Source organism: Pongo abelii, chromosome 1 (genome assembly GCF_028885655.2).
Source record: "Pongo abelii isolate AG06213 chromosome 1, NHGRI_mPonAbe1-v2.0_pri, whole genome shotgun sequence".
NCBI classification, from domain to species: Eukaryota; Metazoa; Chordata; class Mammalia; order Primates; family Hominidae; genus Pongo; species Pongo abelii.
Window position 1 is genome coordinate 73,735,585 of NC_071985.2, and position 16,501 is coordinate 73,752,085.

At 41.0% G+C, this 16,501-nt stretch overlaps 1 non-coding gene and 1 pseudogene across 1 annotated transcript; one reads left to right on the plus strand and one right to left on the minus strand.

Moving 5' to 3' along the window:
• The first annotated feature begins 1,352 nt into the window (after positions 1-1,352).
• Positions 1,353-2,109, plus strand: LOC100449558 (large ribosomal subunit protein eL13-like; annotated as a pseudogene).
• Positions 2,110-15,769: 13,660 nt separating this feature from the next.
• On the minus strand, positions 15,770-15,831 carry LOC112131297 (U7 small nuclear RNA). The gene has a single exon (XR_002913393.1). It is a non-coding gene; the product is annotated as a U7 small nuclear RNA (small nuclear RNA).
• Positions 15,832-16,501: the final 670 nt, after the last annotated feature.

Here is a 16,501-nt window from a genome sequence, read left to right on the forward strand (position 1 = left end):
CAAAACAGCATGGCACTGGTACCAAAACAGAGATACAGACCAATGGAACAGAACAGATGCCTCAGAAATAACACCACACAGCTACAACCATCTGATCTTTTGCAAACCTGACAAAAACAAGAAATGGGGAAAGGATTCCCTATTTAATAAATGGTGCTGGGAAAACTGGCTAGCCATATGTAGAAAGCTGAAACTGGATCCCTTGCTTATACCTTATACAAAAATTAACTCTAGATGGATTAAGGACTTAAATGTAAGACCTAAAACCATAAAAACCCTAGAAGAAAACCTAGGCAATACCATTCAGGTCAGAGGCATGGGCAAAGACTTCATGATGAAAACACCAAAAGCAATGGCAACAAAAGCCAAAATACACAAATGGAATCTAATTAAACTAAAGGGCTTCTTCACAGCAAAGAAACTATCATCAGAGAGAACAGGCAACCTACAGAATGGGAGAAAATTTTTGTAATCTATCCATCTGACAAAGGGCTAATATCCAGAATCTACAAAGAACTTAAACAAATTTACAAGAAAAAAACAAACAACCCCACCAAAAAGTGGGCAAAGGATAGGAACAGCCACTTCTCAAATGAAGACATTTATGCAGCTGACATACGAAAAAATGCTCATCATCACTAGTCATCAGAGAAATGCAAATCAAAACCACAATGAGATACCATCTTACACCAGTTTAGAATGGCGATCACTAAAATGTCAGGAAACAACAAATGCTGGAGAGGATATGGAGAAATAGGAATGCTTTTACACTGTTGGTGGGAGTGTAAATTAGTTCAACCATTGTGGAATACAATGTGGCAATTTCTCAAGGATCTAGAACCAGAAATACCATTTGACCCAGCAATCCCATTACTGGTTATATACCCAAAGGATTATAAATCATTCTACTGTAAAGACACATGCACATGTATGTTTATTGTGGCACTATTCACAATAGCAAAGACTTGGAACCAACCCAAATGCCCATCAATGATAGACTGGATAAAGAAAATATGGCACATATACACCATGGAATACTATGCAGCCATAAAAAAGGATGAGTTCATGTCCTTTGCAGGGACATGGATGACGCTGGAAACCATCATTTCAGCAAACTATCACAAGAACAGAAAACCAACCACCACATGTTCTCAGTCATAAGCAGGAGTTGAATAATGAGAACACATGGATCCAGGGAGGGGGACATCACACACCAGGGCCTGTCGGGGGGTGGGGCACTAGGGGAGGGATGGCATTAGGAGAAATACCTAATGTAGATGACGGGTTGATGGGTGCAGCAAACCACCATGGCATCTGTATACCTATGTAACAAACCTGCAAGTTCTGCACGTGTACCCCAGAACTTAAAGTATAATTTAAAAAGAAAAAGAAGAAAAAAAGAAATACCTCAGACTGGCTTTCTGATCAGCTGTTTCCCTGCACAGGCGGGCCATAGGCAGCCATGGTGCCCAGCCGTAATGGCATGATCTCGAAGCCCCACTTCCACAAGGACTGCTAGCAATGTGTGGCCAAGTGGTTCAACCAGCTGGCCCATTAGATCTGCAGACGCAAGGCCCAGCAAGCAAAAGCACGCCGCATTGCCCCATACCCCGAGTCAGGACCCATCCAGCCCATCATGTAGTGCCACACTATACAGTATCACACCAAGGTGTGCACCAGCCGCACTTCAGCTTAGAGGAGCTCAAGGTGGCAGGCATTCACAAGAAGGTGACCCAGACCACTGGCATCTCTATTGATTGGAGAAGGCAGAACAAGTCCACCGAGTCTCTGCAGGGCAATGTGCAGTGGCTGAAGGAGTACAATTCCAAACTCATCCTCTTCCCCAGGAAGCTCTTGGCCCCTAAGAAGGGGGACAGTTCTGTTGAAGAACTGATATTGGCCATCCAGCTGACAGGACCAGTCATGCCCATCCAGAATCTCTATAAAAAAGAGAAAGCCCTAGTCATCACTGAGGAGGAGAAGAATTTCAAAGCCTTCACGCATCTCCTCATGGCCTGTGCCATTGCCCAGCTCTTTGGCATAAAAGCAAAAAGAGCCAAGGAAGCTGTAGAACAGGATGTTGAAAAGAAAAAAATAAAGCCCTCTTAGGGATTTGTAGTAAGTCAGCAGTAATGCTGGGGGAGGAAAAAAAAAAAAAAAAGACATATCTGAGACTGGAGAATTTATAAGGAAAAGAGGTTTAATTGGCTCATGGTTCCACAGACTGTACAGGAAGCATGGCTGGGGAGGCCTCAGGAAACTCCCAATCATAGCAAAAGGTAAAGGGGAAGCAGGCATATCTTACATGACTGGAGCAGGAAAAAGAGAGAAAGGGGAGGTGCTACACACTGTTAAACAACCAGATCTCATGAGAACTCACTATCATGAGAACAGCATGGGGCAAATCCACTCCCATGATCCAATCACCTCCCAGCAGGCCCGTCCTACAACATTGGGGATTACAATTTGACATGAGATTTGGGTGGGGACACACATCCAAACCATATCACTTGGATTGGGTTCCAATGTACTCCTGTAACTCAGTGATCTTTGTTCCTATCCGTATTCTGAATACTGTTTGTCATTTCAGCCATCTCAGCCCAGTTCAGAACCCTTGCTGGGGAAGTGATACAGTTGTTTGGAGGAAAGAAGGCACTCTGGCTTTTTGAGTTTTCAGGGTTCTTGTATTGATTCTTTCTCATCTCTGTGGGCCTATCTACCTTCAATCTTTGAGGTTGCTGACTTTGGGATATTTTTTCCTTTTAACCTATTTGATGATCTTGAGGCTTTGATTGTAGTATAAGGTAGATTCAGCTGACTGGCTTTATTTCTGGGAAATTTTAGAAGGCCGATGCTCAGCTTCCAACTTCTGGACTGCATGCTGTATTCTGGGGGACTTGTATTGGTTCCCTACTTTGTTCTCTGGCTCCCTGAAGTTAGGAATCCACTGTGCTGTGGGTGGCACAGGAGACAAGGTAGAGCAGCTGCAGCAGAGTGCTAGTGGGTGCCAGGTGCCTGCCTTCCTTCAGGTGATCACCACAGTGGCAGAGGCAATGCAGCTGGGGGAGTCAGTAGGTGTTGGGGGCCCTGCTGGCAACTGTGTGTGCAGCTGCACTGGTGGTGGTGTTAGCTCAGGGGCAAGGTGCTGGCAAATGCAGGTCTGGTTGCCTTCTCTGTGCCCTGCAAACAGGAGGGATTGCTCAGTGTTGCAGAGGATCTGCTGTTCTCTCATAGTGTTAGCACAAGAGTGGGCACTGATGGGGGAAGGGCTGGCTGGCTCTGTGCCACCAAGGCTCTGTCTGCAATGGTGGTTGGTGGGGATGGGAGGATGGACTGCACTCCTGCACACTGGTGGGCAAGGAAAGCAAAACCTGCCTCTGCAGACATTGCCAGCAAAGTGATGTGGGGAGTTGCCATGGACCTGGGGGACGCTGCAGTATGGGGAGGGAGCAGGTGGGCTGGTGTGTGGCCATAGGGGCTGCCCGGCTGGAGCTGCCAGTCAGGCATGGTCTTCCGGCACAGAAGCAATGGTGTGGGCCACCAGGGCACTAGAGACTGCTCTGCAAGCAGGTGTAACCAGGCTGGGGCTCCTAGAGAGGCCAGCAGACCAAGGGGTGCTCAGGTCAGACCAGCCCCACCTGATGGGGAAGACCACCCTGCAGAGATCATGTCCGACAGTTCCCCTAGGGCTAAAGTCTTCTATGGGAGCAAGTTGAGCCTAGGATGGCCATCCCTGGCCATGCTCCACTACAGACACTCCTGCAGTATACCCTCTGGGCTCCACATCAATGGCTTGCTGCCCCTACCCCTTCTCTAAGCAGCTCTCCCTGCCAACTCAAATGTCCGTGATGGTGAAGGGGTCTTCTCCTACAGGGGTTCCAGAGGCCCATGGCAACAGTGGGTTGTTCCTTGACAATTCAACTCACCTGATCCCCCAGAGCCATTGTGGGCCAGGAACAAAACCTGGTGTGCGGTAGTCCTGTGCCACATTCCCAGCTTTCACTACCTTCAGCCCAGCTTCTGTGTCTTCTCTCTGTCCACTCTTGGTTTCTTCCCTCTGAAGATCTGTTACGGGCATTCCAGTCATCTTGGTCCCGTGGTGGGAGCTCTTCCACCTGGCTGTGTCTAGTCACCCTTCTGAGTAAGATCCATTCCTGACTCCTTTTCTTTCCTATTCCTCTTCTTCCAGATAAGATAATATTCTATTAGCCAAGAGAAGTCAGCAAAAAAGGGGGAAAAAAAACAACAAAATAATGAATTTGGCAAATTGAAAGCAAGTAACAAAAATGATAGACTTCAGTCCAAACATATCAATAATTTCATTAAATGTAAGAAGATACAGATAGGTTAAAAAGAAAAAGATAAAGATATATCATGTAAATGGTATGCAAAAGAAAGCTGAAAGTTTTATTAATATTAGGCTTAATGGACCTCAAGACAAGAAGAATAAAGACAGAGATATTTTAATAAATGGATCAATCCATGAATAAGACATAAAAATCCTAAAATGTAGGTAGCTTAATAATAGAGCTTAAAAAATTGATGAAGCAAAAGCTGATTGAACTAAAGAGACAAGTAGACAAATTCACAATCAAAAGTAGAGATATTGGCTGGACACAGTGGCTCACTCCTGTAATTCCAGCACTTTGAAGGATGATTGGGAGGATCACTTGAGGCCAGGAATTCAAGACAGCCTAGGTAACATAGCAAGACACCATCTCTACAAAAATAAAAATTAAAAAAATTAGCCAGTTATGGCAGGCGGCACATGCCTGTAGTCCTAGCTACTTGAGAGTCTGAGGCAGTAGGATCAGTTGAGCCCAGAAGGGCGAGACTGCAGCGAGTCATGATCATGCCACTGCACTCCAGTCTCGGTGACAGAGTGAGACACTGTATCTAAAAAAATAAACAAAAGTAAAAATAAAAAGAAGTGGGGATATTAATTTTCTATTTAATAATTAGATAAAAATCAGTAAAGATATAGAAAATCTTAAAAAAATTATCAACCACCCTAACCTAACTGAACTTTATAAAACAATTTACCCAACAACTGCAGAATTCATACTTTCTTGTGCACACAGACCATTTGCCAAGATGGACCTTATGCTGGAACATAAAACAAGTCCCAATATATTATAAAAGTTTGAAATTTTCCAGAGTATGTTCTCTAAAAACCAAAATTAAATCAGATATTAATAACAATTGAAGATTTTTGAAAAGCCTCAAGTATTTGGAAATCAACAAACTTCTAGTAACTAGGCAAAGAAATCATAAGAAAAATTAATAAATATTTGAATCTACATAATAATAAAAATATATCAAAATTTGTTGGATAGAGCTAATGAGTACTGTTAAACAAAAATTACAGGAAGCTATTGCTCTGGACTAAACTCCTCCACTAGGCCCCAACAAAGCAGAGTAAAAAATCACAACGAAGTCAGTGATCAGCGAACTGAAACTGAGCTGCTCTTGTTGCTATCAGAGATATCAGGAGAGAGAGATAGCCTAACTTCCCAAACAGGCCAGTTTTAATCTTTAATCAGCATGATAATGAAGTTCCCTCTGTTTTAATCCTATAATAAAGAATTACCCAAGTAACTTGATGTTAACCAATCAGCCATCTTTCTCTTGTTCTGACAGCCTAGCCCTTCCCTAAAAAGAAAGTAACTTTGAAATGGCCAATCCACTATTTGTTGTTTCTGCTTTCTTCAGCCCTCTTAATGTCTATAAAGCCAACCTCTTCTGCTGTATACATGAGAGCACTTAGTCTATTTCATGGAATAAATTGTTACCTGAAATTTAACTTTGACAGTACTTAGAGGAAGTTTATCAATTGATATACAAAATGACCTACAACAAAACCAATTTTTTTCTCATCAATGTGATAATGAAATGTTGTTGAAGAAAACAATGTTTTCGGAAGTCTGCTGCACATTGTTCGCTTAAAGTTGCAGTTCCCAAGAACCTATTGACAATGTTAAGTGAGGACTTACTGTATCTTCAAGTTCACTAATTCTTTATTCTGCCAGGCAATCTACCATTGAGTTCCTGCAGTGAATTTTATTTTTCTTCTCGAGCAGCCAGAAAAGACTTCCAGGGAATTTTTTTATTTCAGTTACTTTACTTTTCAACTCCAATATTTCCATTTGGTTCTTTACAGTTCCTATCTCTTTATTGTTATTCTCTATTTAATGTAACATTGTTATATCTTCCTTTCCTTTTTTTTTTTTTTTTTTTTTTTTTTTTTAATTCAAGACAGAGTCTCACTCTGTAGCCCAGGCTGGAGTGCAGTAGGCTCAATCTCAGCTCATCCACAACCTCTGTCTCCCAGGTTCAAGTGATTCTCATGCCTCAGCCTCCTGAGTAGCTGGGATTACAGGTGCCTGTCACCACGCCTGGCTAATTTTTGTATTTTTAGTAGAGATGGGGGTCTCACCGTGTTGGCCAGGCTGGTCTCGAATTCGTGACCTCAAGTGATCCACTCACCTTTATCTCCCAAAGTGTTAGGATTACAGGTGTGAGCCACCTCACCTGGCCTATTTTCCTTTACACCTTTAATCATATTTTCCTTTAGTTCTATGAACATATTTATAATGGCTAGTTTAAAGTATTTTTCTGTTAAATATGACATCTAGTTGCTCTTATGGGCAGTATTTGTTGCATGTATGCACTAGAATTTCCTGTTTCTTTGCACGCCTCATAATTTTGTTAGCAGTGGCAAATCCATATACAACTCAATTTTTGCCTCCTTGGAGGAAAGAATTCGACTATGGGGCATAAGGCAGAGTGAGAGATTGAGGCAAGTTTTAGAGCAGGACTAAAGGTTTATTAAAAAGTTTTCAGAGCCAGGCATGGTAGCTCACGCCTGTAATCCCAGCACTTTGGGAGGCCGAGCGGGGTGGATCACTTGAGGTCAGGAGTTCAACACCAGCCTGGCCAACATGGTGAAACCCCGTCTCTACTAAAGACATGAAATTAGCTGGGCATGGTGGCACGCACCGGTAATCCCAACTACTTGGGAGGCTGAGGCAGGAGAATTGCCTGAACCTGGGAGGTGGAGGTTGCAATGAGCCAAGATTATGCCACCCCACTCCAGCCTGGGCTACAGAAAGATACTCTGTCTCAAAACAAACAACAAAAAAAAAGTTTTCAGAGCAGGAATGAAAGGAAGTAAAGTACACTTGGAAGAGAGCCAAGCAGGCAAATTGAGAGATCCAAGTGCACTGTTCAGCCCTTGACTTGGAGTTTTATACTTTGGTACGGTTTCAGAGTTTGCATTTCTTCTCCCTTGATTTTTCCCTTGAGGTGGGCTGTCCACGTGTGCAGTGGCCTCCCAGCATTTGAGAAGGGCTGCATGCGCAGTGTGTTTACTGAAGTTGTGTGCATACTCATTTGACATGTTTTTCTCTTACCAGTTGAGTGCTCCTAGAGGAAGGTCATATACCAGTTAAACTCCACCATTTTGCCTTTTAGTGCACATGCATGAGCCCACTTGCCCAATCCTGAGAGCTCATCAGGAAGCTGCTGACGACCAGCTTCAGGTTTTTTTTATCTATTGGGACACTGCCTTTCCCTGGCACTGGGTGTGACCAATTATTATTTTCAATAGTCAGTTTAACAAGTTCCCTACCATCACCTGATGGTCACTTGACATTCCTAAGGGTGGAGGGCCCTCTTTTGCCCTGCTCACGTTTGCCTAGCTATCTACTCTAACAATTTTTTGTTGGAAAACAGAAATTTGTAGATAATATATTTTAGCAATGGTTATACTGCCGCACCTTCTTTTCTGGGACTTGTTATTATTTGATTTTTTTGTGTGTAATGATTATTTGGTTTATTTCAGTGAAATCTGTGCTTCTCTACCACACATATATGCATGTGCACCCCCACAGCAACACACACACACACACACACACACACACACAGTGTTAAAACTCTGATCTTGCTCCTTAGGGAGGTACAGCTTTAGGTATGCCCAACCATGACCCTGGGATGACAGTTGCTTGCTTTCTTTCTTTGACCATATCCAGCTGTTAAATTCCACTAATTGCTGTCTGATTGCTCTATTGTTTTCAACAATGTCCTGGGGGGCATAAATTGCTCTACAAACTAATCCAATCAAATGTGGCTCCTTTAAAGTAATGGTTTTTAAGGGCAGTGTAATTTTTCTGACCCCAAAAAGACTCCTTCTGGCTGTTTTATTCCCAATCCCTTTCTAATTGTTTTTCACTACACCTCCACTGTTTATGCTCTTAGCCTTGAACTTCTCTAGCTGCTTTACAAATGAAGTCAATTTCCTTGGGAAGAGATTAGAAGCTACCTGTTTCATGGCTTTCCTCTCTCCCTAGGCCAAATTTCTGATTGGTGCTGGGGACAATAGCAAGCTTCTCTCTGAGTGATATCCTTGCCCTGGGAGTTGAGTGCTTGGTGAAGCGGGGGAAAGGCAGCAGCCTGAGGTCCTCTCAAGAACTATGGGGTCCCAGTATTCTCAGTGCACTGGGACCAAGGCCTGGATTGTTCTTGTCAAAGACAAAATTACAACAAATTTAGTTTAGAGATCTTAATTAGCTCTATTTGTAATTCTAGAATCAGGCAACATTTCATTTCCATTGGAAAGTCTTCCAATGAACTGAGCAGAAGAGGTTGGTTTTATAGACAGAGAAGGGCTGAAGAAAGCAGAAGTAAAGAACAACACATGTGTTATTTACCTTTTTTTCTCTAGAGACAGGATCTCGCTATGTTGCCCAGGCTGGAGTACAGTGGCTACTCACAGGTGTGATCATAGTGCACTGCAGGCTCAAATTCCTAGTTTAAGCAATCCTGCCTCAGCCTCCCCAGTAGCTGGAGCTACGGTCACATGCCACAGTGTCCAGCTTAGTTACTTTTTAAAGTTACTTTTTCTTGTAAGGCAAGGAGAGGGTGACAGAACAATTAAAAAAAAAAAAAAAAGCAGAGAGAATGTCATTATCATATTGATTAAAGATATAAACTGGCCTACTTAGGAAATTAGCTGTTATCTCACTCTCCTGATTTCTTGGAAGGTCAGATAGCAACTTCATTGAGGTGTAGTGATGTGGAACTTTAGCATGGGTGACTCTGTTTTGATTTTTAGTCTGATCTGTTGGGGCCTAGTATAGAAGCTTAGTCCAAAACAATGGTCTCCTATAATTTTTATTTGACATTCATTTTCTTTTGCTTTTCTGTTTTGGGTGTTTTGTTTTGTTTTGTTTTGTTTTGTTTTGTTTTGAGACAGGGTCTCACTCTGTCACCCAGACTGGAGTGCAGTGGTGTGATCTTGGCTCACTGCAACCTCTGCCTTCTGAGTTCAAGCAATTCTCCTGCCTCAGCCTCCCGAGTATCTGGGATTACAGGCATGCAACACTATGCCTGGGTAATTTTTGTATTTTTTGGTAGAGATGGGGTTTTGCCATGTTGGCCAGGCTGGTCTCAAAGTCCTGACCTCAGGTGATCGGCCCACCTCTGTCTCTCAAAGTGCTGGGATTATAGGTGTGAGCTACCGTGCCTGGCCTTTATTTGACATTCTTAGCTCACACAATAGCCTTTACTTTCCAAGTTAGTAGTCATTTGTGTGCCATTGTCATAGCAGTACCACAGACACTCACACATGTTCCTTTGATATTAATAGAACATTTCAGTTCATTCTTTCTTCTGCCTACTGCAATCAGGACGTCCACATTTTAAAATTATTCCCTCCTAACAATAAAAAATTATTTAGTTACCTTCCTGTAAGTTGAAAGAAGTTGGCCTTCCTGCCATTTTCCTTTGGAAAATATGAAATAATTATATCTTCATTCATATGCAAGGCTTTTTATTTTTTATTTTTTTACCAGATTGAGGTTTAACCCTCCTCCCAGGCTTACTTATGGTCATCCACCCCTAGAAGACAGGGCTTTCTGAGATTTATTCCAATTAGAAAAAATGTAACACTTGTTACACATTTGGTATTCATTGAAGAGTTTCTCTAGGGTAGCATGATCCCTGAACTCCGAAAACTGAAGTAGCGTTGTGGAAACTGAAGAGCGAATTTTTTTTTCTTTTTTCTTTTTCTTTTTTTTTTTTTGACAGGAGACAGGGTCTCACTCTGTTGCACAGGCTGGAGTGCAGTGGTACAATCATAGCTTACTGCCTCAAATTCCTGGGCTCAAAAAATTCTCTACCTCAGCCTCCTGAGTAGCTGGGACTACAGGCATGTGCCACCATGCCCAGCTAATCTTTAAATTTTTTGTAGAGACAGGGGTCTCGCTATGTTGCCCAGGCTGCTCTTGAACTCCTGAGCTCAAGTGATCCTCTCGCCTTGGCCTCTCAAAGTGCTGGAATTACAGGCAGAAGCCACTGAACCCAGCCAATAGTGAATTCTTTATGTACAAGTTTCAGTTTGAAAGGGTATGAATTAATAGGAGAATTGAACTGTAGGGAGAAAGTACACACAATTACTCTGACACTCAAACTACTCTACCCAGTGATTAAGAACTGTCTGGAGATCTTTTGGTTAAGAATGAGCCTGTGAGCTGCAAGATTCAAATGGCGAAGCTCCTTTTGCCATCCTTGCAAACACATGACAATGAAAAAGTGCATACAAATGTTAAGGACTTAGCTCAGCTAAAAAATAAGAAAAGCATTTCCTTGACTTGAACAGATGAGGACACAGATCTGCCTATCTGAAGCTACAGATCTGGGCTATAGAATCGGAAACCTCATAGATGACAAGAGTACAATTTCTGTGGGGCAAGTGGAGTTTTAACTAGTGGCAGGCACCAAAGTCAGGCTCACAGTGTAAAACTGGATATTAAGAAGAGGCTTGCTTCTTATATACTTAGATTTAAAAGGGTTTTGGCCTATGTCCAGGGCTTATAGTTCACATCTGGTAGCTTCTTGGATTAGGAGAAATGAGGTAAACCATTGTTCTCCTGGCAGGATATGAGTCTTACCCATTGATTAATGTAAGACTCTTTTCAAATTGGGGACCTGGGGAAACTGGATAAAAGTCACAAGAAATCTGCCAAATATAAGAACGTAAACATGGGGATAAGAAAAGCAAGACAAACACAAAACAGAAAAGCCTGCTCCTCAAACTGGACTTACAAGGATATTTCTGTAGGTGATAGGTACGTTCACTATCTTGGTTGTGGCAATGGTTTTGCAGGTATATACACGTTAAAACTCACTAAACACTAAATATGGGTAGTTCATTGTATGTCAATTTTTACTCAATAAAACCTTTTTAAAAAGTACTTACAAACCAGTTTTAAATTAGTAAAAATAAATTCATCATAAAATAGGTAATCAGCTCTAATACCAAAAAATTCTAACTAGAAATGAGTAACAAAATAATTTTCTGAAAATAATTATGATATGAGAATGCTTAAAATCTTCAAGAAGGAAAGAAATAATATACAGAAAGCAAGAACAAGGAAATAATGAAACAACAACAAGAAAAAGGTGGATATCAATCCAAGAGCAGGAAAATTAAAAAAAAAATTATTTAAAAATCTGGAAATGTAAAATATAGCCATTGTGATTAAAACACAATAGAAATAATAAATGCTATACTGAATAAAATCTAAGAATTAGTAAACTGCAAAAGTATTAAGACAATTACCTGAAACATAGCTTAGAAAAATAAAGAAATAAAACACCTGAAAAAGGAACTCATGAGAAATAGAGAATACACAGAGGAATTCTAGAAGGAAAGAATTGGGGCAATGATGGAGGAGTGTAATTTGAAGAATAGCTGAATTAAAGAAAAATGTGCATCCACAAATTGCAAGAGCATACTGATCAGGATTAAATAAATAAATTCACAGATAAACAAATGTAGAAAATTAAGAATAAAGAAGAATTCATAGATTAAAAAAATTGGAGGTGGGCGGACCACTTGAGCTCAGGAGTTCAAGACCAGCCTGGACAATGTGGCAAAACCCTGTCTCTACAAAAATCACAGCAAAAACTAGCCAGGCGTAGTGGTGTATGCCTGTAGTTCTGTTACCAGAAAGGCATCCTGATCTAAACTCCCAGAAAGGGTTGTTGGATCTCACGCAAGAAGGAATTCAGGGTGAGTTCATAGAGTAAAGTGAAAGCAAGTTTATTAAGAAAGTAAAGGAATAAGCTCTTGAACTGCTTGCTCGAGCCTGTGTGACTCTGCAGAGTGTACTTCCATTTCAATATATCTGTGCTTTTCTTATGTTTAAAAAAAAAAAAAAAAAAAAAAAAACGCTTTGGGAGGCCAAGGCAGGTGGATCACCTGAGGTCAGGAGTTCAAGACCAGCCTGACCAACATGGTAAAACCCTTTCTCTACCAAAGATACAAAAATTAGCCAAGTGTGGTGGCACATGCCTGTAATCCCAGCTACTTGGGAGGCTGAGGCAGAAGAATTGCTTGAATCCGGGAGGCAGAGGTTGCAGTGAACCAAGATCACACCATTGCACTCTAGCCTGGGCAATAGAATGAGACTCTGTCTCAAAATAAAATAAAATAAAATAAAATAAATAAATAAAGCAAAGGAATAAAAGAATAGCTACTCTATAGGCAGAACAGTGGCAAGAGCTGCTGGTTGCCCATTTTTGTGGTTACTTCTTGATTATATGCTAAACAAGGGGCAGATTATTCATGGGTTTTCTAGGAAATGTGTGGGCAATGCCCAGAACTTAGGGTTCCTCCCCTTTTTAGACCATCCAGGATAACTCCCTGACATTGCCAGGGCATTTGTAGTGGCGCTGGTGCGGAGTGTCTCTTAGCATGCTAATGCATTATAGCTAGCGTGTAATTAACCATAAGGATGATCAGAGGTCACTCTTGTTGCCATCTTGGTTTTGGTGAGTTTTGGCAGGTTTCTTTACTGCAACCTGTTTTATCAGCAAAGTCGTTTATGGCCTGTATCTTGTTCAGACTTCCTGTCTCATCGTGTGACTAAGAATGCCTTAACCTCTTGGGAATGCAGTCCAATCAGACTTAGCCTTATTGTACTAAGCCCCTATTCAAGATGGAGTTACTCTGATTCAAATGCCTCTGAGCATTTTAGCTACTCTGGAGGCTGAGGCGGGATGACTGTTTGGGCCCAGGAGGTTTAGGCTGCGGTGAGCTGTGATCCCGCCACTGCACTCAAACCTGAGCGACAGAGTGAGATCCTATTTTCTTTTCTTCTGAAAAGAAAATAAAAAACAAACAAACAAAAGAATGAAAATAAACAAGCTAACTGACAGTTTCAGAAGAATAACAGAATAAACCCAAACAATGTAAATGTTAATTCTTTATTTAAAATTTTAAGGAAAAAAACCCACTACCACACTTAAGGCTAATGGGAAATAGCATCCAATTAAACATAGAAATATATAGCAAGACCAACCAAGGGAAAAAAGAAGGAAGAATGCACAAATAATAAAATTATATTTGCGAAGTGGAAGAGAAAACAGCATAAAATATAGAACCAATCACTAGAGGTTTTAAAAACCATAAGCAGGCTAGGTGTGGTGGTTCATGCCTGTAATCTCAGCTCTTTGGGAGGCCGAGGCAGGTGGATAACTTGAGGTCAGCCTGGCCAAAATGGTGAAACCCCCTCTTTACTAAAAATACAAAAATTATCCAGGTGTGGTGGTGCACACCTGTAGTCCCAGTTACTCGGGAGGTTGAGGCACGAGAATCACTTGAACCCAGGAGGCAGAGGTTGCAGTGAGCAGCGATTGTGCCACTGCACTCCAACCTGGGTAACAGAACAAGATTGTGTCTCAAAAAAAAAAAAAAAGGCAAGTTAATGTCAATAAATTTTAAAATTTAGATACAATAAACTGTTTTATAGAAATAATACATTAAATACCAAAATAAACTGGCAAAAGAAATGAACCGAATAGCTCTTCCAAAGTATCAAAAAAAGATAATATCTTTCTTATATAAACTTTCAGAGAAGAGCAAAGGAAAGTTACTCCACTCATTTTACAAGGCTAATATAAGCTTGATATCTAAACCAGACAGAAACAGCATAAGAATGGAAAGGTGTAACCAACCTCATTTGTAAACACAGACATAAATGTCTGAAAATATAAGAAAAGTGAATGAGTAGTACACTTAAAAAATTATTATGATGACCAGGTGGAGTTCATTTTAGGAGAAAAAAAAGATGTAATTGACTAAATTAACAGATTAAAAAATATGATAAATTATAAGCAAAAAAGCCTTTGGCAATATACACCTCTTATTCTTGATAGAAAATCCTACAGCTTGGAAACAATCGAACAGCTTTAATTTGAAACCTACAACAAAAGGTATATACACAGTATAAAGAAAAAACTATAGAAGCATTTGCACTAAAATCAGTAACAAGAATGCTCTCTACAGAGCAGGAAAAACTATTTGCAATTCACGAAGAGCCAATTTCCCTAATATTTAAAGAGCTCCTGTAAATATATACAGCGTTTCTTTCTCCAACTAGAATGAACTCTTCTTGAAGATGGAAACAATCCTATTTACTATTCATCCCCAGGATATGAGAGTGCGGGGCATACAGAATTGTTACATGTTGTTACATAAATACATAATTGTTAAATAAGAGTTGTTCCTTGGTATTCTCAGGATGTATTAGTCCGTTTTCACATCGCTATAAAGATACTACCTTAGACTGTGTAATTTATAAACAAAAGAGGTTTAATTGACTCACAGTTCAGCATGGCTGGGGAGACCTCAGGAAACTTAGAATCATGGTGGAAGGGGAAGCAGGCACCTTCTTCACAAGGTGGCAGGAGAGAGAAAGAAGCCCAGGGGAAACTGCGACTTATAAAACCATCAGATCTCGTGAGAACTCCCTCAGTATCACAAGAACAGTATGGGGGAAACCACCCCCATGACCAATCACCTCCAACCAGGACCCTCCCTCAGCACCTGGGGATTACAATTCAAGATGAGATTTGGGTGGGCGCACAAAGCCTAACCATATCACAGGGGGACTGGTTCCCGAAGCCAAGCGTATACCAAAATCTACAAACACTCAAGTCCTGCAGTCCACCCTACAGAGTCCACATATAGGAAAATTCAGCCCTTGTGTACCCGGGTTTCATATCTGGTGAACACTGTATTTTCCAGCCCTAGTGTATCTAGGTTTCATATCTGTTGAATAATGTATTTTCCAAACACATTTGGTTGAAAAAAATCCATGTATAAGTGGACCCTTGCAGTTCAAACCTGTGTTGTTCAACGGTCAACTGTATTTGTTGAATGTAGTAGACTGCTAAAATAGCTTTTCACTTCTTGTAAGGACAAGAGTGATGCCTTCCAAGCTCTTTACACTTCAGAGCTGAAACCAGAAGGTGAACAAGTTTTTGGACACTTTGCTTACAAGTAAAGTTTTTTAAAAGTAGAAAGAGCCAGGCCAAGTGGTGCATGCTTATAGTTTCAGCTACTGGGGAGGCTAAGGCAGGAGGACTGCTTGAGTGCAGGAGTTCAAAGCTGTATGTGTTGCACTATGATTGCATCTGTGAATAGGCACTGCACTCTAGCCTGAGCAACATAGCAAGACTCTGTCTTAAAAAGACAAAAAAGAAACCCCTAAAAACTGAAATTTTTTTTTTAAAAAGTGGAAAGTGTGGCTTCAGGCAAAAAGGAAGTAATGTTAACAAATTCCTTGTATTTGAAAGGAAGCCTTGGAAGCACTGATAGGGATCTATTCAGACTCCAGCTGTCATAACTCCCAGGCCTGTAGTAAAAGTTTCAGCTTAAAAGCCAAGCCAGCCGTACCTTCTCATTTCTGAGCATTATCTAAGTGTCAGTCTCCTTCAATCATTTTCTAAACTTGCTAGACAAATTCTAAAAGGGCTGTAACACTCTGAATAATGTTTTCTGATGACCAGGACATACAGACCATGAGGCAACTGTAGCCTCTGTACAGAAAGAAGAAAATTTTGATCAATTGGAACAAAATGCCCCTTAACAAAATTTTGGTTAAGCTCTCTCCTTCCTCCAGACCCCTAAATTTTGCCCCACCATTATCCGGAAAAAGCATACAGCCCCTCCTGAGAATAAACTGGCCTCCAGGTAAAATAGTCTCTGATCTGTCTGATCACATCACCCATTTGCCTCACTTCCCCACACCTGGTTCTTTCTAGCTTTGTTTACTCCTTATAAAAGAAAAACTCTTTTTGCCTAAATCTGAAGTCACTTGTAGACCTGTGGTCAAAGCATTTTTCCCACTACAATTTTCGCCCCCTAATGCAATAATTCTTTTGAATAAAGTCTCTCCTTATAAAGTCTGGATTTGATTTTTATTCCACAGTCTCCCTAATAATTTATCTTGCTATTGCCTACCCTGTGATATCCCAAACCTAAGGGTTTCAGGTTTTATGATTAACCTTAAGTTAATACTCAAGATAAAATGATGAGACACCACATGGAGCAGATTGCTGCTGTTGCAGCTGAGGTCCTTGTAGACCCATTAGCCTCCAGCCAATCCAGCAGCAGATTACAGACATAGAAGGGAGTCCTAGGGAGACCTAAAGG